General features: G+C 33.0%; 1 long non-coding RNA gene across 1 annotated transcript in view; it reads left to right on the forward strand.

Moving 5' to 3' along the window:
* LOC141516356 (uncharacterized) overlaps positions 1-18,211 on the forward strand; it is a 40,710-nt gene extending 22,499 nt beyond the window's left edge. Inside the window, exon 3 of the long non-coding RNA XR_012476666.1 lies at positions 18,011-18,211. This is a non-coding gene — a long non-coding RNA (uncharacterized LOC141516356). The remainder of the gene's footprint in view (positions 1-18,010) is intronic.
* The last annotated feature ends 4,559 nt before the right edge of the window (positions 18,212-22,770 follow it).

A 22,770-nucleotide genomic window follows, 5' to 3' on the forward strand; every position in this document is an offset into this window, starting at 1 on the left:
GATGTTGCATTTCACCAATGGCTGTTCCATCACCTATTGAAATACTCATATGATTTCTGTTGGTTTTGCTTTTGATGTGTTCAACTATGTTGAGTGTTTATGGATTAAGTTCAATCCTGATTTATTCAATGATAAAAATCCCAAACACTAGGACACTCTGAAGTTCTCACTTGAGAACTTTATAAGTGATTGTCCAGTTGTGGGAGACACTGACTCAGGACGACCCAAGTTATGATGCCTTCATCAGAGAAAGTGCTAGGTACTGCAGAAAAAAGTAGATAAAAAGAAACTTAGACACTTATGTTTAGAGTAAACACCCCTGCTTTTCATCTGGGCTTTTTGTCTCAGACATAGTTCTTGGACCTCTTCAATGGAGAGACAAGAACCAAGCATACCCATATCCTCCAAATTCAATCTTTTCAATTCCATCCAACCTTTTAATTATCCCTAGAGAAGTACAATTCTCAAAAGTTATAAGTCTTATATCTTCCTTTTAGCATTTTATACAAGTTGATGGTCTTGATTAACATTTATTTTGTTTTGTTTTGTTTTTTTCCTTCTCCTTTCATTACCTTTTTTTCTGCATTCCTTGAGTCAGGTATTTGGCGATTGAATTCTCTGTTCAGTTCTCATCTTTTTTTGGCAAGAAATTTTGGAAGTCCTCTGTTAAGGCGAACATCCATCTTTTGCTCTGACTGTACATACTAAATTTTATAGGGTGGTAAATTCTTGGTTGCCTTCTGATATATAGTACTCCAGGTCATCCAGTCCTTCAGTATTGAGGTTGATAGGTCCTGTTCTTTGTATTTCAATTGTTTCATTTTTTCTACTTGTAGTATTTTCTCCTTTATTTGAGAGTTCTGGACTTTGGTTATAACAGCCCTTTGAGTTTTCATCCTGGTGGATCTTTCTGAAGGAGTTCTATGTATTCTTTCCATGGCTATATTGTTTTATTCTTCTAGCAGAGTTGGCATGTTTTCTCTGATAATTCCTGCATGATGTTTTCCAGGATCTCTTTTTGATCAAGATTTTTGGTATTCCAATGATTCATAACTTATGTCTCCTGGATCTACTTTACAGGTCAAAGGAACATTATAGTTTCTTCAATTTTATTTTGTTTGAGTGAATCATAATCTCATAGATTTATTGATATCTATTTGTTCAATTCAATTTTGGGTTTTATTTCCTTCAATTAACTTTTGTGTTTACTTTTCTAGTTGGTTATTTTTACTTTTAAAGGAGTAGATTCCTTTGGTAATTTTTTTCATAAAATTCTTGCATGACTCTCATTTCTTTCTTCCTTTCTTCTTTGATTTTTAAATTCTTTTTAAGCTCTTCTATGAGCTTTTGTATTTGGGTCCAATTCATGGCCTCTTTTGGGACTTCCACTGTGAGTGAAAGATTTTTGGTATGATTCATAACTTATGTAGATTTATTGATATCTATTTGTTCAATTCAATTTTGGGTTTTATTTCCTTCAATTAACTTTTGTGTTTACTTTTCTAGTTGGTTATTTTTACTTTTAAAGGAGTAGATTCCTTTGGTAATTTTTTCATAAAATTCTTGCATGACTCTCATTTCTTTCTTCCTTTCTTCTTTGACTTTTAAATTCTTTTTAAGCTCTTCTATGAGCTTTTGTATTTGGGTCCAATTCATGGCCTCTTTTGGGACTTCCACTGTGAGTGACTTTTCATTGATGTCTTCATCAAACATGACATTGTTATCATCTTTATCTGCAAAGTACTTTTCTATATTGAGCTCCCTTTTAGCTTTTCTACTCTTCTTTGTTTTAATTTTAGCTCTGCTCCTGGGGTTTAAGGAGTATAGATACAAGCTTTCTATGTTGGGACTGGGGGTCTGATCCCTGGTCTGTTATTGGCTAAGACATTGTCTATGTAGTCTAGGTCCTACCTTTTCAGACATGTATTTCCTCCTTTATTTCTAGGCGCTGCCTATGTAGTGGTTCATTCCCAACCCAGTCCTATCTTTTGTCCTGGTATTCTCCTTGATGATTTCTTGAAAGATTTTGATCAATCTCTTTTTCTGATCATGGCATACAGGTAGTCCAATAATTCTTAAATGATCTCTCTTGGATCCATTATCATGCCAGTTTCTATTCCAAAGAGGTATTTTACATTTTCCTCTATTTTTAATTTTTTAAAGTTGTGTTTGATTAATTTTTTCTCCTTCATATTGTTATTAACCCCAACTTATTCCAGTATTTACTTTTGAAATTGTATTTTATTTTATTTCCTCCCCCATAAGTTCCAAGATATGTCATTTCTCCTTCAGTTCTATTAGTCAAATTAACAGGTATAAGTTAGTACCTCAGAATTTTATCATTCTGACTTTCTCATATCAAAATGAGTTAGAATATTTTTAATTGATTTAAATACATTGTGCTTAAAATGCCATCTGAAAACTGGTCATATCTCTCGATCATTTATCAATTGGGGAAGGGCTGTTATTTTTTAAATAAATTTAACTCAGTTATCTATGTTTGAGAAATGAGATCTTTATCAGTGAAAATTGTTTCAATAGTTTCCCTATAGTTCTGATTGCTAATTGTATTTATGTCCATCTGATTCCACTATACCATCTTTTTGCTGTTCTCTCTTTCATTTCACCTTGTCCTTCATCAAAATATTTTGCATCTGACCACATAGTCTGACAATCATCCTTCCCTTCTTTCACCTCCTCTTAGCCCTTACCCCCTTTTTCCCATCCCTTGTCTCTCCTACTTTCCTATAGCATAAGATAGCTTTCTATACCCAACTGACTGTATATAATATTCCCTCTATGAGTCATTTTCAATGAAAATAAGGGCTCTCTTACTCCCCCTCACCATTTTCCTCTTCCATTCCACTTCAAAAAGCTTTTTACTTTTATGTGAAATGATTTACCCGATTCTTCCTCTCCTTTTCTTTTCTTTTCTCCTACTACAGATGTCTCTTATTAACTCTAAATATGGTAAAAGAAAAAGAATGGTATTCTATAAAATGAAATGGGTTTCATTTGTACATGAAAGGATGATTTTCTTACCTCTTGAGAACTGTAACTCTATTAGAGGGAGTATACATAGAAGATATGGACATAATTTGATTTTAATGTGATGATTAAAATGATTAGGATATTAAAAAAGGGATTGTCCAGGTCTGGGACGAAAGGAGAGGCAGATTGTGGTAAATTACATTACATGAAGAGGCACAAAATACCTATTACAGCAGAAGGAAAGAAGGGAGGAAGTAAGAATTGCTTGAATCTTACTTTCTTGGATTTGGTGTATTGAGATTTGTATTATCCTTCAGTCATTAGAAGGAGAGAGTAACAGAGTTCTGCCTCTGGGACAGCAAAAAGACTTCTTCAATTTTCCCCAACACCCCTACAGTTCAGGGGTTGAGGCTCCAGAAGTGGTTCCAGAGACTTGCTTCTGGTCCACTGAGGCTGGCCTATGATGCTGAAGCCTGTGTTAGACTGGGCTCCACTCTCACCCTGGAGTGACAGAATTTTCCAATTCATCTTCCAAGTTATTCTTGACAATCCCTGGATGAGAAATCTAGAAACCACCACCACCACTTCCCCTGACCCATTCATCACATAGTCTGTTCTTGGATTGCTGGGGCCGGTTAGCTCCAGTGAGGTTTAGTAAGCCTAGTACCAAAGACCCTTCCTATGCACCTTTCAAGTGTCTTGGAATGGAAAATTGATTCTCTCAGTCTTTTCATGAGTTCTGGAATTCTAGAATTGGGTTGCAGTTATAATTTAAAATTATTTTGAATGATTTCGGGGTGAGCTCAGGTGAGTTCTTGCCATTCTTCAGCAATCTTGTCTCCACATTTTTCCAGCCTAGTCTTCAAGAAATTCTTTTTCTTCAGGAAGCTTTTGCCTCTTTTTCTCCATTTTGTCAATATTATTTTTTAGATAGATTTTATTTATTTTTGAGTTTTGCAATATTTCCCCCATTTTTGCTCCCCTCCCCCTCCCACAGAAGGCATTCTGTTAGTCTTTACATTGTTTTTATGGTATGCATTGATCTCAGTTGAATGTGATGAGAGAGAAATCATGTCATTAAAGAAGAAAAATAAAGTATAAGAGATAGCAAAATTACATAATAAGATAAGTTTTTTTTTTTCTAAATTGAAGGTAATAGTCTTTGGTCATTGTTCAGATCCCATAATTCTTTATCTGGATACAGATGGTATTCTCCATTGCAGATAGCCCAAATAGTCCCTGATTGTTGCAGTGATGTAATGAGCAAGTCCATCAAGTTTGATCATCACCCCCATGCTGCTGTTAGGGTGTACAATGCTTTTCTGTTTCTTCTTATCTCACTCAGCATCAGTTCATGCAAATCCTTCCAGGCTTCCCTGAATTCCCTCCCCTCCTGGTTTCTAATAAAACAATAGTGTTTGATGACATACATATACCACAGTTTGTTAATCCATTCCCCAGTTAAAGGGCATTCACTAAATTTCCAATTCTTTGTCCCCACAAACAAGGCTGCTATGAATGTTTTTGTACAAATGATGCTTTTACCCTTTTTCATAATCTCTTCAGGGTATAAATCTTGAATAATCAAAGGGTATGCACATTTTTGCTGCCCTTTGGGGATAATTCCAAAATTTCTCTCCAGAAAGGCTGTGTGAGTTCACTAACAATGTATTAGTGTTCCATATTTCCCACATCCCTTCCCACATTGATCATTGTCCTTTCTGGTCATATTGGTCAATCTGAGAGGTGTGTGTTGGTTTCTCAGAGATACTTTAATTTGCATTTCCTTAATAAGTTATGATTTAGAGCAATATTTCATACGATCATGGATCATTTTGATTTCCTCAGCTGTAAATTGTCTTTGCATATCCTTTGGCCATTTTTCAATTGGAGAATAGTTTGTGCTTTGGAAAATTTGAATCAGTTCTTTGTATATTTTGTATATTTGTATATTTTAGAAATGAGTCCTTTGACAGAAATACTACTTGTAAAAATTGTTTCCCAATTTACAACATTTCTTTTAATCTTTGTTGTAGTGGTTTTGTCTGTGCAAGAGCTTTTAAATTTACTGTAATCAAAATTATCTAACTTGTTTTTGCTGATGTTCTCCTTCTCTTCCTTGGTCATAAACTGCTTCCCTTTCCATAGATCTGACAGGTAAACTAATCCTTGATCTTCTAGTTTGCTTATAATATTATTTTTTTTATGTCTAAATCCTGTATCTATTTTAATCTTATCTTGGTATAAGGTGTGAGGTGTTAGTCTAATCCAAGTTTCTTCCATAATAACATCCAATTTTCCCAACATTCTTTATCAAAGAGAGAGCTTTTATCACAATAGCTGGATTCTTTAGGTTTATCAACCAGCAGATTACTATAATCATTTCCTGCTATTGCATCTAATCTATCCTACTGATCCATGACTCTATTTCTTAAGCAATACCAGACAGTTTTGGTGACTGAAGATTTATAATATAATTTTTAGATCTGGTAAAGCTAAGCCACCTTCTTTTGCACTTTTTTCATTCAATTCCTGGAAATTCTTGACTTTTTTATTTTGCCATATAAATTTACTTCTAAATTTCTCTAAGTAATTAAATTATTTTTTTTTGGAATTTTGATTAGAAGGGCACTAAACAAGTAGTTTAGTTTGGCAGAATTGTCATTTTTATTATATTCACTTGCTCTATCCATGAGCAGTTGATGTTTTCCCAGTTATTTAAATCTGATTTTTGTGATGTTTTCACTATTTCTGCCTTTCTGCAAAGTACATGGCACTAATAAAAGCTCAAATTTTGTATAAGTGTCATGTACTGCAGGAAAAAAGTTATATGTTCCTTTCTAACCCCTTCCATTTCTTCCATAAGTCTATCATATCTTGGTTTTCTAACAATCTATTTACCTCCTTAATTTCATTCCTGGTTTTTTATGTTTTGATTTATCTAACTCTGAGAGAGGAACTTTGAGGTCTCCCACTAGTAGGGTTTTCATGTATATTTCTTCCTGTAGCTCTTTCAATTTCTCCTCTGAGAATTTTGATACTATACCATTGGGTGCATACATATTTAGTATTGAAATTACTTAAGTGTTTATGCTACCATTTAGGAGGATCTAGTTTCTTTTGTTATCTATTTTTGCAGCTGCTTTGTCTGAGATTAGCATTGCTATCCCTGCTTTTTTTCACTTCAGCTGAAGCAAAATATATTTTGCTCCAATCTTTTATCTTTACTCTATGTGTATTTCTCTTCCTCAAATGAGTTTCTTGTAAGCAGCATATTGTAGGATTCTGGTTTTTAATCCATTTTACTAATCGCTTATGGTTTAAGGGAGCGTACAACCCATTCACATTCAAAATTATAATTAGTAACTCTTTATTCCCTTCCATGCTATCTTCCTTACCTTTGTATTTTTCCCCTTTTCCCCCTTTATTCATATTTCCCTGGGCTTTGTTCCAAATTCTGCCACCTTCAGTTTGTTTGCCCTCCTATATCAAATGCCCTCCTCTTTCTTTCCCCTTTCCCTTTTTGTCTTCTTCCCTTCCTTCTGTTAGTTCCTCTTTTTTTCTTCCCCTCATTGTCCCCCTTCCCCTTTTCCCCTTTTAATATTTGAAAGGTAAGATAAATTTCTTAACTTAAATGAATTTGTGTAAGTTAACTTTAAGCCAAGTCTGATGAGATCAAGATTCGGATGGTTTTCACCTCTCCCCCTTCTTTCCCTCTAACCCTAACCCTAGGTCTTTTTTACCTCTTGATGTAATGAGATTTAATCCATTCAGTCTCCTCCATCCTCCTGTCTCCATACTCTCCCCCTTTTTAAGCAGGTATTGTTTTTAAATCATTCTATCTGAGTCACAGAAAAGTTGAGACTGTCCATCACTTCTGGATAAGTATATTCTCTCTGATAGTTACAATTCTCAAGAGTTATGAGAATATTTCTCCCAAGTGGGTATATAGCCACTTTCACCTTATTGATAGCATTTTTTTTTGCTTTAACGTTTTTTTATGTGTCTCTTGAGACTCCTGTTTGATGTCCAAATTTTCTGTTTAGCTCTGGTTTTTTCTTCAGGAAATGTTGTAAGTCTCCATTTCAATTAAATGTCCCCTTTTTACCCCTGGAAGGTAAGGCTTAACTTTTCCAGCTAGTAGATTCATGGCTGCATTCCAAGTTCCCTTGCTCTTTGGAATACTTCATTCCATTCCCTTCCATCCCTTAATGTTGATATGGCCAGCTCCTGCATAATCCTTGCTGTGGATCCATGGTATTTTAATTGTTTTCTTTATGGCTGTTTGCAGGATTTTTTCTTTTATATAATACTTCTGAAATTTGGCCACAACATTCCTTCATGTTTTAATTTTAGTATCTCTTTCTGGAGGCAATCGATGTATTCTTTCAATAACTATTTTGTCCTCTGGTTCAGTGATACCAGGGCTGTTTTCCATCACAAATTCTTGTAATATTAAATCCAAGATTTTGTCTCTTCAATGTTTTCAGGAAGGCCGATAATTCTCAAGTTGTCCTGTCTTAATCTGTACTTGAGGTCAGTGGTTTTGTTGAAGAGGTATTTTACATTTTATTCAATTTTTTCAGTCTTTTGGCTTTATTTAACAGAATCTTGTCTCATAAAGTCATTAGTTTCCACTGATTCCATTCTTATTTAGAGAAGAAGCTTCTTCATTTACCTTTTGCAACTCCTTTTCTATTTGGTCAATTCTATTTTTGAAGTTTTCCATTTGCCCAAGTGTAGTTTTGAAATAATCATTTTCCTTTTGAATTTGCCCAATTGAAGATCTGAGAGTTATTCTCATTTTGTATTTGTTCAATCGTATTTTCCAAGGGCTTGTTTCCTTATTGCGAGAGCCTTATTTTCTCTTACAATATGTTTAATTTTCTCTTGAGTTTCTTTTCCCAATTTTTCTAATTGATTTTTAAACTCCTTCCTGATTTCTTCAAGGAAGTCTTTCTGGACTGGAGACCAATTCATAGTCTCCTCAGAAGTGCTAGATCTCTCTGGGTTAGTATCTATTTCTTCCAAGTATTTCTTCGTGGGCCTTCCTTTCGCTGGTCTTTCTTCATCTTTCTAGGATCTTGTGTTGGGGGGGCTGGCTCTCAGAAGTTTGCTTTTGAAGATCCTAGAGACTTTGCACCCTTGGTTTAGTAATTCCAAGGGCTGGTCAGTAGGGAATAAAGGTTTCTTTCCCTGGAGTGTTTAAGGCCCTCAGCAGCAGGATCTGAGTTGATCTTGAAGAATGTGCTGAGCCCTGGGGGAGGGAGTTAATCTCTCTTTCCATTGAATGAACTTTGTTGCCTTCACCTGAGCCTGAGGGATTGGGAGGTTGTTTATTGTTTGTTCTGGGAAAAGTACTCTGCTGAAAGTATGGAGCTCAGGTACCTGGCCCAACTGGTTGTTCTCCAATTCTGTTCTGAAACTCTCTGTGCTGTAACTCACTCTCTCCCATAGCACCTCTCCTGGCCCCAGACAAAGATTCTGTGGCTAAAGTTGGTTCTTGCAGCAGCCATTCACTAAAGTCTCTGCAGCTGAAGCCAGTCCTCTGAGTTCCCCCAGCTGCTGTCTCTGCACTGACCCTCTGCTATCATCTCCCAGTTCACCCTCAGTCCCCTGAGACAGATCTTATTTGTAGGTGTTCTCCTCCTAGCTTCTCTTTTTGGGTTTTGTCAATTGAATTTCTCTTAAGAGGTCTCTTTCATGCTGTTTTTGAGGGGAATGAGGAACACTTAACACTGTCTGTCTTCTCTACCATCTTGGCCAGAAATGAAAAATCTCTGTCAATGTTATTTTCAATGGAACTTTTTTTTCAGTTGCCCAATTGTATTTTTAAAGGATTTATTTGCTTTCAAGAATTTTTGCAAGATGTTGAATTTCTCTTGCATTTGTTTTCTCTATTTTTATGCTTGATTTTTAACCTTTTCCAGCTCTTCCAAATTTTTTTTGTGTGTGGGGGGGTCACATACAATACTTTTTCTTCCATCCTCTTCTGAGTTGGTATTTTGGCCATACTTATCTCCTGGAAAACTTTCTATAATCTCAGCTTTTCTCTGACTTTTCTTTTCCATTCTGAGTTTTATTTGGGTACTGTTCCAAGCTTCTCTTGTTGGGGAGTGGCCCACTCACAAACTTTCCTCATTGAGAATCCTAGAGGTGGGGCAGCTAGGTGGCTCAGTGGATAAAGCACCAGCCCTTGAGTCAGGAGTACCTGGGTTCAAATCTGGTCTCAGACACTTAATAATGACCTAGCTGTGTGGCCTTGGGCAAGCCACTTAACCCCATGTGCCTTGGAAAAAACCTAAAAAAAATATAAAAAGAGAATTCTAGAGGCTTGCCCACTGGGCTGAGTTGTCTGTGTTGAGAGAGATAGCAGCATGCTCACTGAGCTGGAGCCATCAATTGCCAGCAGCTTGTTCTTTAAGCTGAGTCCCGGCCTTACTGTATGGGTTGGGACCCAAAAACTGAAGAAGGCAGCAGTGATGAATCGGAAACACTCCAACCTCTATCCATGTGTCAAAGCGATCTATGAGTACTTGCAGTTCACTATCCATTTGTCATTATCTGATGATCAACACTTGAATAAAAACCTCATCAGTTTTCCCTAGGTTAGACTGATAATCTATCCTTTTTTATATCTTTCTATTTCTCTAGATCTTATCAGAATTAATAAATCTCTGGAGAGCTCTAGAGCAATTCAAGTTCACCCCATTTTTTAGATTAGGTGTTGAAGTTAAAAATCTTCATGAAGATCCTTATATTAGAGTAATTTATGAATACATTTAATTGGTTTATAAGCTTATGAATTAGCCCCAGTTTGCATTACAAAGTTCTTTTTAACTGGACAAAGTAAAATACACAAATTCTGAATAATTCATAATTTTATTTAATATTTAAAATTACCTGTGTTCTGATATATTACATTTTCAATGTTTCACTGTATTTCCTCAAAAAATTACAAAATTTTCATACCTCTGTTAGCATAATAATCTTAGAGTGGATTAATATATCTTATTTTTCTCTCAATATTACTTCAAATATGCACCATTAAATGAATGTTTTCTATCAATTTATTAATGGAAGATTTAAAATTAGAAGATGTCTAAAAGCTTTAAAAATTCTTCTTATAAAAGCAGACTCTCAGCTACTGAATCTACTCAAATGAAACATAAAGTTGTAAAAATTTTCTTTACATAGCTACATACCTTTGGATTTTTTTTAAGTTTTTTTTCAAGGCAATGGAGTTAAGTGACTTGCCCAAGACCACATAGCTAGGTAATTATTAAGTGTCTGAGGCCAGGTTTGAACTCAGGTACTTCTGACTCCAGGGCCAGTGTGCCACCTAGCTGTCCCTCTTTGGATTTTTTTTTAAAATTCTCTCACAGTGTTCTACCTTCATCTAAAGTCACATTATGACAAAGTTGACATCTAATTTCAAACCTTCCAAGATTTCAAATTTTCCCCATACTTCTATGTAAAGCATAATTTTCAAATGACCTGCTTAAAGTTGATATAATAATAGAAGTAGTTATAAAGATATTGAGTTATAATATTACTATTATTTTATTTTTATACATTGACATCTCTACCATTTACAAGAATGTGAAATAAAACTGTGGTTTCAAAATAAGAATGTTAATGAAATTAATGTATATTTTCCCCCACCAACTTTGCAGATTATTATTTCATAGTTTTCTTATAGTAATGCTTGCTTTCTGATTCTTAATATGTTTGCAAATAAATTTCTGACTTGCACTATTAAAAGAATTCTATTTAACTCATTAAAAATGTCCTCATATTTTACATAAAAAAAATCAACTGAAAGTCCTGAAAATTTTGGTCTCCATTGCTTTTCTTTAGCTAAAGAAAATTTCTATTCATTGTTTATACTTTTAGGAATTTGTTTAACTGATCAATTTTTGCTATTTTTTTGAATCTGGAAAATCTTAACTCAGTTTTTGAGGTCAGATTTGAATTCAAGTATTTCTGACTCTAGATGCAGTATTCTATCAATTGCATTGCCTAATTGCCTTTCATTTAACTTAGAACACTGTTTTAATTGATAAAACATTTACAAGATTGGATCTTCACGACATTCTAAAATACTCAAAAAGCAGCAATAAGTGAAGTCAGTAATTTGATTCTTGGTATCAGCCTTATTTATTTAATCAGGGAATTAGTGACAAACTAAGTTTTCCATATAAGTATGTGAAGACAGCTTTTCAGTGTTAAATAAAATCCATTTCCTAAAACTCTTCTCCATTCCTCCTTTCCAGATCTTCAATAAGAATAATACCTAAAATTATTCATGACAATAATTCAATTCTTAAAAAAAATTAGAATTTAATAGGACATTTCCTAAACCTTTGGAATCTAACTCCCAAGACAAACCCAGCAAATGTACGATCACAAATATAAAGCACTTCTCAACAAAATAAAGTCAGATCTAAATAATTGGAAAAATGTCAAATTCTCATGGTTAGGTGGAACTAATATAATCAAAATGACAATTCTACCCAAATTAAATTACTTGTTCAGTACCATTCCAATCAAACTATGAAATAATTTCTTTACTGAGCTAGAAAAAATAGTAACAAAATCTATCTGGAGCAACAAAAGGTCAAAAATAACAAGGGAACTGATGAAAAAAAATCTAAAGTTGATCTCTACCAGATTTAAAACTATACTATAAACAGCAGTCATCAGAATTGCCTGGTACTGATTAAGAAATGGAGTAATGTATCAGTGGTTTAGCAATATTCAAAAGAAATCTCAGTAAGTGACTACAGCAATATACTGTTTGAGAAATACAAAGTGATCAGCTTCTGGGATAAGAACTCACTATTTGACAAAAATTCTTGTGAAAACTGCAAAAAATACATTATGGCAAAAACTAGATATAGACCCACATCTCATATCCAGTACCCAAGTATGTTCAAAAAGAGTACAGCACTTAGTTATAATGGTAGAAAAGAAAGATAAATTAATAGACCAAGAAATATTCTAGCTATCACATTTGTGGAAAGGCAACAAATTTGGGAACTAACAAGAAGTTGAGTACATTATAAACTGAAAAATGATTGATTTTGACTATATTTAACACAAAAGTTTTTGCACTATCCAAATCAATGCTGCCAGAATTAGAAGGAAAACAGAAAACTGGGAAACAGTCTTTACAACTAGCAGTTTTGATAAAGGTCTCATTTCTAAAATATATAGAGAATTATATCAAATTTATAAGGTTACAAGTCATTCTCTGAATGATAAATGGTCAAAGCATATGAATAGACAGTTTTCAAATGAAGAAGTTAAAACCATAATTAATCATAGGTACAAATATTACAACTCATTGAATAGAGAAACACAATTAAAACAACTATGAGTTATAACCTCATACCTATCAGATTGGCTAACATGAGAAAAAGGAATAATGACTCAGATACTCTATAAAAACAACTATAAACCATTTCTCATACAAAAAATCAGATTTAAATAACTGGGAAAATATCAACTGCTCATGGATAGCCTAAGATAATATATGAAAATTCTACCTAAATTAAATTAATATTTACTTCATACCAATCAAAATGCCAAAAAAATTACTTTAATGAACTAGAAAAAAATTGTAACTAAATAAATATAGAGAAAGAAAAAAGTCAAGAATATCAAGGGATTCAATGAAAAAAAAGTGAAAAAGAAGGTGGCTTGGCCAGATTAGATAAAAAAATTATGTTATAGAGAATCAACCATTAAAAGTATCTGATAGGTGTGGCTAGGTGGCACAGTGGATAGAGCACCAGCCCTGGAGTCAGGAGAACCTGAGTTCAAATTTGGCTTCAGACACTTAATAATTATCTAGCTGTGTGGCCTGGGGCAAGCCACTTAATCCTATTGCCTTGCAAAAACTAAAAAGAAAAAAACAAAAAAAAACCTATCTGATACTGGCTAAGAAATGGAGTGGTCCATCAGTGGAAGAGACTAGGTGTAAAAGAGAGAGAGAGCAGGAAATGATTATAATATCTGCTGTTTCATAAACATGAAGAGTTCAGCTTCTGGGATAGGAACTCATGCTTAGATATGGATTGTATGGAAAATTGGAAGATAGTATGGTAGAAACTTGGATTAGATCAACATCTCACACCTTAGACCAAGACAAGATCAAAATGGGTACAGGATTTAGCCAAAAAAGACATTATTATAAGCAAACTAGGAGAACAACTAATAGTTTATCTGGCAAATCTATGGAAAATGGAACTGTTTCTGACCAAGGAAGAGATGTGGAACATCATAAAAGAATGGATAATTTTGATTACTTTAAATTAAAAAAAAATCTTTTGCACAAACAAAACCAATGTCACCAAGGTCAAAAGAAATGTAGTGAATTGGAAAACAAATTTTTTCACTGGTATTCCAGTTGTCTTTCTTTTTCTTTTCTTTTTTTGGGTTTTTTTTTAGTTTTTGCAAGGTAATGTGGTTAAGTGATTTCCCCAGTCTTATTTAAGGCATTGGGATTAGTTGACTTGCCCAAGGTCACACATCTAGGTAACTAGTAAGTATCTGAAGCCAGATTTGAACTCAAGGCTTCCTGTCTCCAGGGCCAGTGCTCTATTCACTGTACCACCAAACTGCCCTCAGCTAGTATTTCTGAGAAAGGACTAATTTCTAAAATAAATAGAGAACTAAATAAATTTTATAAAAAATAGCAATTATCCAATTGACAAACGGTCAGAGCTTATGCAAATGCAATTTGCAGATGTGGAAATCAAAGCTATCTATAATCATATGATAAATTGCTCTAGATAATTACTGATTAGAAAGTTGCAAATTAAAGCATCTGTGAGGTATCACCTCATGACTCTCAAATTGGTCAATATGACCTGAAAGAATAATGATTAATATTGGAAGGGATGTGGGAATTCTGGGACACTAATATATTGTTGGTGGAGCTATGAATTCATCCAACCTTTCTAGAGAGCAATTTGGAATTATGCCCAGAGGACAATAAAAATCTGCATACCCTTTGATCCAGCTATATCACCATTGGTTCTATACCCTGAAAGAGATCATGAGGGCAAAAACATCACTTGTACAAAAAATATTCAAAGCAATTTTGTTTGTGGTGGAATACAATTGGAAATTGAGGGGCTGTCCATCAATTGGGGAATGGCTAAACAAATTATGGTATGGCATAAATATGTAATGCAGCACTCTTGTTCTAATAGAAATCAGGAGTAATGGGATTTCAGAGAAGCCTGGAAAGATTTGCATGAACTGATGCTGAGAGAGATGAGCAGAACCAAAAGAACATTGTATACCATAACAGCAACATGGGGTTGGTGATTATCCTTAATGGATTTGCTCATTCCATCAGGGCAATAATCAGGGACAATTTTAGATATCAGTGACTGAGAATACCATCTGTATCCTTAAAAAGAATTGCAGAGTTTAAACAAAGACTAAAGATTGTAACTTTCAATTTTTTGAAAAAGTTGTCTTATGTACTACATAATTTTCCTATATTGAATATTTTATTTCTTCCTCAAGGATATGTTTTTTTTTCTCTCAACACATTCAGTTTTATTCAATGTGTAGAAAGGAAACAATGTAAAGATTATCAGATTGTCTTCTGTGCAGCAGAGGGGGAAGAGAAGGGAGGGTGGGAGTAAAATTGTATAATTTAAAACCTTACAGGAAAAGATAGATAGAAACTACTATTGTATACAATTTGAAAACACACAAAATATTTATTAAAAGAAAATAAAAGAATGAACCCATCATGAAAATTTAGGGAAATTCAAAATAAAGAAACATTTCTGCACCAGCCCTAGAGTCAAGAGTACCTGAATTCAAATCCATTTTCAGACACATAATAATTGCTCAGCTGTGTGACCTTGGACAAGTCACTTAACCCCAATGCTATAAACAAACAAACAAATAAACAAACAAACAAATAAATGTCATGATGTACTGGTGCAGACTTTTATCTTACAAGACTGTTCTCTTTTTGAGAATCTCACAGTTAAACTCAGAGAGATGAAAGTCTTCCAAAATGAATCCATTTAAAGTAGATTTTTTTCCTCTTAATGATGATGTATCTTATATTTGTATGTTACTAATTCTATAACTCACAATGAACTTTCAAATAAATGAATGAAAGCAATAATTTATTATACTCATATTTCATAGTTTCTATTTAGATTTTTCTATATAAATTATTTAGGAAGGAAACAATTGGTTCCAGTTCTATATAACTGCTTGGGGACCTATCCCGAGCCTTCACCTGGATACATACCTTTCCCAGGACGTCAGGGACCTGTCTGTCTTTGGACTCATAGACCCTCCTTGGGGACGGAGGGCAATAACTGGACAGAGCGCCTGAAAGCAGTCTAACAAGCAGGTCTTTATTGCTTATATAGCAGCAAAAAATGCCTCTCTTCTTCCCCAGCCCCATTCATTTTATAGTCCTGAGCTCCTCCCCTGAACTCCTCCCCTGTTCCTCCCTCATGGGCAGAGCCACTCCTGTTACTGGGGCGTTCCCAGCACCCATGTGGGCGGGTTCAGACCCCCAGGCATCTCCTAGCCCATCCAGAGCTGGGTCCTTGACATATAACCTCTTTGGAAAAATAGCTGAAGATGGAATTCTGCCTAACTTTTTCTACAATACCAATATGGTGCTGATAGCTAAACCAGGAAAAATTAAAACAGAGAAAGAAAACTATAGACCTATCTCCCTGATACATGTTGATGAAAAAATATTAAATAAAATCTTAATAAAATATTACAAGCTATCACTAGGATAATACATTATGAATAAATAGGATTTATCCCAGGAATGCAAGACTGGTGCAATATTAGGAAAACTATTAATATAATTAATTATATCAATAACAAACCTATCAGAAATCATATGATTATATCAATAGGTGCTGAAAAAGCTTTTGACAAAATATAGCACCCGTTCCTACTGAAAACACGAGAGACTGTAGGAATAAATGAACTATTCCTGAAATAATAAGCAGTATCTATCTGAAACCATCAACAAGCATTATATGCAATGGTGATAAACTAAAGGCAATCTCAGAAAGATCAGGGGTTAAATAAGGATGCCCATTATCATGACTATTGTTCAATATTGTAGTAGAAAATTTAGCAACAACAAAAAGAGAAGAAAAAGAAATTGAAGGAATTAAAATTAGGAAGAAAGAGAGAAAATTCTTACTCTTTGCAAATGACATGATGGTATACCTAAAGAATCCCAAATAATCATCTAAAAAACAATATGAAATAATTAGCCACTTTAGCAAAATAATAGAATATAAAATAAACCCTCATAAATCTTCAACATTTCTATGTGACTAGTGAGATGCAGCAGAAAGAACTAGAAAGTGAAATCCAATTCAAAGTAACTTCAAACAATATAAAATATTGGGAGTCTACCTGTGAAGGCAGACTCATAAACTTTTTGAAAACAATTACAAAACACTTTTAACACAAAATAACTGCGAAATATCAACTGCTCAAGGACAGGCCAAGCTAATATAATAAAGATGACAATTTTAACAAAATTAAACTACTTATTTAGTGCCCTATCAATCAAAATTCTAAAAAATTACTTTAATGAGTTAGAAAAATAGGTAGTAAATTCATATGGAGAAATAAAAAGGTCAAGAATTTCCAGGGATTTAATGAAGAAAGTGAAAAAGAGGGTGGCTTTGCCCTACCAGATCTAAAATTATATTATAAGGCATTAATCTTCAATATTGGTAGTAGGAACTGATGCTACATTTTGACAAAAGCTTTTTCCAGCATCTATTGATATATTCATATGATTTCTGATAGTTTTGCTATTGATATAATTAATTACACTAACTGTTTTCCTAATATTGAGCCAACCCTGCATTCCTGGTATAAATCCTACTGGATCATCATGTTTTATCTTAGTGATAACTTGTAATATTTTGCTAAGATTTTATTTAAGATTTGTGCATCAACATTGTTTGTGGTTATGAAATAGAGTGGTGGATCAGTGGAATAGACTAGGTGCAATGGCAGGAACTGATTATAGTAATCTGCTATATGATAAACATAAAGAGAGTCCAGCTATTGATATAAAAACTGCCTCTTAGATAAAAATTATTGGGAAAATTGGAAGTTAGTATGGCAGAAACTTGGATTACACCAACTCACACCCTATACCAAGATAAGATCAAAATGGATACATATTTAAGACATAAAAAACAGTATTATAAGCTAATTAGGAGGATAAGGAATAATCTATCTGTCATATCTATGGAAAGGGAAGCAGCTTATGACCAAGGAAGAGATGGAGAATATCATTAAAACAAACCAAATAATTTCAATTACATTAAATTAAAAAAGCTTTTGTAGAGGCAAAACAAATGTAACCAAGATTAAAAGAAATGTAGTAAATTGGGAAATAATTTTTACAACTAGTATTTCTGACAAAGGACTCATTCACAAAATATATAGAGAACTAAGTCAAATTTATTAAAAAACAAGCTTTACTCTAATTGAGAAATTCTCAAAGGATATGTAGAAGCAATTTACAGATGAAGAAATCAAAACAATCAATAGTCATATGAAAAATTGCTCTAAATCATTACTTATTAGAGAAATGACAATTTAATCATTTCTGAAGTACCACCTCATACCTCTCAGACTAACCAATATGATCAGAGAGGACATTGATCAATGCAGGAAATCTGGGACACTAATACATTGTTGGTGGAGTTGTGAACTCATTCAACCTTTCTGAAGAGAAATTTGGAATTATGCCCAAAGGGCAGCAAAAATTTGCCTACCATTTTCCCTAGCTATACCATTACTGTGTCTATACCCTGAAGAGTTTATGAAAAAGGGTAAAAACATCACTTGTACAAAAATATTCTTAGGCAGCTCTGTTTTTGTTCGCAAAGAATTGGAAATTGAATGTCCATCAAATGGAGAATGGTTTAATAAACTGTAATATGTATGTCATGAAACACTATTGTTCTTTTAGAAACCAGAAGGGATGGAAATTCTAGGATGCCTGGAAGGATTCGCATGAACTAATGCTGAGTGAGATGAGCAGAACCAGAAGAACATTGTATGCCCTAACTGCAACATGAGGGTGATGATCAGTCTTAATGGACATGCTCATTCCATCAATGCAACAATCAGGCACAATTTTGTGGTATTTGCAATGGAGAATGTCATCTGTATCCAGAGAAATAATTGTAGAGTTTGAACAAAGACCAAAGACTATTACCTTTAATTAAAAAAAATATTTTATTATATAATTTTGCTATCTTTTATACTTTATTTTTCTCCCTTAAGGTTTTTTTCCTTTGATCACATTCAACTTAGATCATTGTATACCATGTAAACAATGTAGAAACTAACATTGCTTTTTATATAGTTTGTGGGTAGGGAAGCGAGATTCTGGAAAATACTGTAAAATCCCAAATAAATAAATAAATAAATAAATAACTTTAATTCAAAAGGAAAAAATAAAAATAAAAAATAAATTATTTAGGAAAGATGTGTTAATGTCAATATTTACAAAAATTCTAAATGGATATGCAGTTTTGATTTCACATTATTGATTAAAATTTCATCATTGAGACAAAATAAGTACACAATTCAAGGAACTGTAAAATAAAATTATGAGATAAAAGTAGCAAAATGATAAAAAAGCATAACTACTGCCAGTTTATTTAATAATATGGTTTAACAAACAAAAAATCCAGAATTTCGTCTTTTGTTCCTATACAGAATGTTAAATAATGTAATTAAAATGATATACATTAAGCAGTGAATACAATGAAAATCTCTGAAATGTATTTACCCCATAAGTTTGACTTGTAAATAGCAAATTTTCAATCTTGAAGGAATGATTTACTCTTAGGAATTAAACATAGTAATGACAAAGTTAAATAAATTCACTTCTGATTTAATATTTTCTTGATGATTTTATATAACAATAGAAATATTATTCAGTTCCCCATCTGTGAAGAGAATAATTTTTGCTTATTATATACTCTGGAATAGAGACAGCACTCCAGTTGTGAGACTGTAAGTTGAAATCTATGCTATGAAATTTATCTCTTGTTTGAATTTGGACAGGTTTTTTTTTTCCTGTGAACCTTTCAAAAAACATTTATAAAGTTAGTGTTTTGGAATACACAGCCTCTGACATGTATTCCACTTCCAAATATTATTCACATTTTAAATTTATAAATGGAAACATCACAATTTCTATATAATTTCTAAATTCCTGAAGTTTGAACAATATTTTTATTCACTAATTGTATAAGGTCACACTAAATCAAGAGATCAGATTATGGATGTGGGAGTGTTATTTGTGCTACTATTTTGAATATTTCCCTACAATAAAAGATGTCAGTATTCCCAATATCCCCAAGTATGTACTAAGAGCACTCTGTTGAAAAGTCCTTCTATTAGACAATTTTGAAGTTTGAATAAAAGATGTAGCACTATTTCTATATGTTAAATTCAAGAGAATAAGGCATCTGCTTATAATATATTTCCCTCTGAATCTTGTTTACCTAGATGTTTTAGTTATTTCTTCTATGATCATTATATTCATGGTGTAGCCTTGGAAATGGCCTTAGAAATCTTGTTATATAATCCCCTCTTTTTTCCCACATGACCTAAAGAAGTTAAAGGTTTTCTTCTGGATGGCTCTGTCTCACTTGCAGGGAATCTCTGGTTCTCTATGGCCAATCACCCTTTTCTTGATCTCTCACTCAAAGGCATATTTGCAACTCTCTGTGATGCAGGAACAACTGCAAAGATCAGATCTACCTTATATTCCTTTTCTGTTGGGAATTCCCATTCCCATACGACTTCAGCCAAAGGACTACCTCCCCAGTCAATATTGTCAAGCTTTTCAGTTTGGACAGACCTACATAAACAACTTTTTTAATATGCTGATAGGATGACTTTTTAAAAGCTTACTCTTAGAGAATAGTTGACTTAGTAATACTTTAATTAGATGTAAAATTAGGAAATTTTCATCAAATATACATATAAGATTTTTCCCTTTCCTTTTGTTTGATTAGAACAAAAATAAAATAATAAAAAAACACATAATAATATACCTAATACACAATAATCAGTGTGTGAGAAAATCATACCTGTCTACATCGTACCTTGCCATCCCTTTATTCATCCTAAGGATTTATTTGCCAAAATCTTATTACTGTGTTCCAGTTTTTTTTTAAATAAGCTCTCACTCGATTATGATGCCTACTTCTGTGGCTTCAAGTCACAACTTTATATGTGATTTCTAAGTCATTACCTAGCAACAAAATCTTTAAAATTCTTAAAAATTCTCTTCTCCTAATTTCATTTTGTGTATTGGTGGTACCATCATTTTCTCACTTAGACTTGAGATATTGGTCAGCATTAACACTCATTTGTCCCTATCTCATATCGATCAATTACTTCCCCATATCTAGTTACTTGGTAAATCCTATTTGTCACTTTTATTCATTCCTCTTCTCCACTAATATAATCATTATTCAGAAGAAGAATGGAAAAGCACCTGATTCAATCGAATTTGAATGTTTACATGATATTCTGCATATATATTAAGTCATTTTATCCTTAGAACAACCCTGATAGGGATTATTTTTAGTATCCTAATTTTTCAAACAAGTAATTGAAGCAAACAACCCTGAATTGATTTGCCAAAGGTCTCAAAACTACTGAGGTCAGATTTGAATTTAAGTATTCCTGAGTAATTCCAGTATTCTATCATCTGTACCAATATCCTTTCTTTACACAAGTGATATTGTCATCAAAATTATTTCTATTTAAAACTGATTCAAAAAGTATTTAAGAGACTCTAAGTGTAAGACACTATGCAAGTTGAAGGATATAAAAATACAAAATAAAATATAGCCATTGTGTAATGAGTAGCTTATGTTCTCCTGGAGTGACCTTTAATGTACAGATACATAAGGGGGAGATGGACTAATTTGTGATGATTAAATAGTTTGAGATATGAAATGAGACTCAATTAGGCATAGTGACAAGAATAAAGGAACCCAGAGAAATGGGAATGCCTGATATTTTGTCTGTGCCATTGGCTGCTGGAATTGACATTCTATGTTTAGGATTTAGAGAACCAACATTAAAATTAAAATGGCCCTATGTGGAGATTGGAAATTAGAATGAATATTTAGGTAGTTGACTTTTTGGAAGCTGGCATTTCCAAGGCTTGAATTTATTTGTTAAGTACTTAAGAGTAAACATTTCAACAGACAGGAAATCAATTTTTTACAATGTGCATATTGTTGTCAGATAGGATAGCCGCAAATTTTAGCTTCAATATCTTTGAAAATAAGTTTTAGACTAAAATTAATGACATAATATTGGATGAGGGGAGTCATGAAAGACTTTATCTAACTTTTAAAGTTATCATTCAACACTTAAGTATTTGACTATATGTTAATCTAAATAGTATTGCTCATTCATCCTTCCATCCATCTATTTGTCTATTCATTCATTCATATACCATTTACTAATCTTCTTTCATTTTATAGGATCCAGGTGACAGAATACAATTTAGACATGATGCTTGATCTAGGTGTATATAATCTAGAATGGGTGGTTAGATTTGTATAATGATCACTACCACATTATATATTCATAGAAGATGATTAACAGTTATTTTTGAATTATGATGCAGAGCAAAATAAAATAAAATAATTGAATTAAAAAATCCTAAAAATAATGCTGATAGAGATCTGCTCCTTCAGATCTGAAAAGTAAATGAATCAAACAAAAAAATTCTCACAACTTTGTTGTATAATTAAAACTCTATATAATACATAGTAGCATGTATTATAACTTTAGCAGTTGGAATTATATCTTCCTCTTAAAATATAACTCCTTGAAGGGACTTAGGTATTCCAACTAAATCTATGACATACCCCCCAGTACCTGTTTTCTCCCCACATCAGATAATTAATCAATAGTTATCACTCATTAAATAGCCAAAAAGTACTCTATATTAAAATATAGATGAAAGCTTTCTCACCAAAAATATCATCATTGTTGACATCATCATGATCATCATTATCATCATCCTCATCATCCCTGTTGTATACAACTGGAATAATGTTGAAAATAATCTATTTGAAACTACAGAAGAAAGACTTTTTATATAATCATTATAAAACTTTAAAATTTTTAACTATGCAAGAGTCCAGTTAATATTAATGGAAATAAAATATAAAATTAATGTAAATAAAATTAATACAATTTATATAGCATGATAATGATTTATCTTAGGATCAATTCTTTCCAAATTCCTTTCAACAAGGTAGAAATGAGAAAACAACATCAATAACAACAACTTGCTTATAGTCCTTCACATAGTTCGTATTATTTCAAGGGAGGAAGAAACTTGAGGAAGTTACTGAAAATATACATAAAGGTAATGGAAGACTATAGTAATCCATAGTTAGTACACTCCATAGAACGTTTGCCCAACATTTCAGGAGAAACATTCTCCTTTACAACAGTTCAGTGACTTCACAGAGTGAACTCAAATTTCTTTCTCAATTCATCCACAACTCATTATCAAATCAAATGATTTATCAAATTTATGATATTTACCAATATCAAATCAAGATGTTACAAGTATGCCATATGAGTGGTCATCTCAGCTACCAATAGAATAGGTCTTGAAGAAAATCATTCCCCATTTTTAAACTTGCTATACTGCTTTGAGACTTCTCTGATTTT

This window comes from Macrotis lagotis, chromosome 3 (assembly GCF_037893015.1).
Source record: "Macrotis lagotis isolate mMagLag1 chromosome 3, bilby.v1.9.chrom.fasta, whole genome shotgun sequence".
Lineage (NCBI taxonomy): Eukaryota > Metazoa > Chordata > Mammalia > Peramelemorphia > Peramelidae > Macrotis > Macrotis lagotis.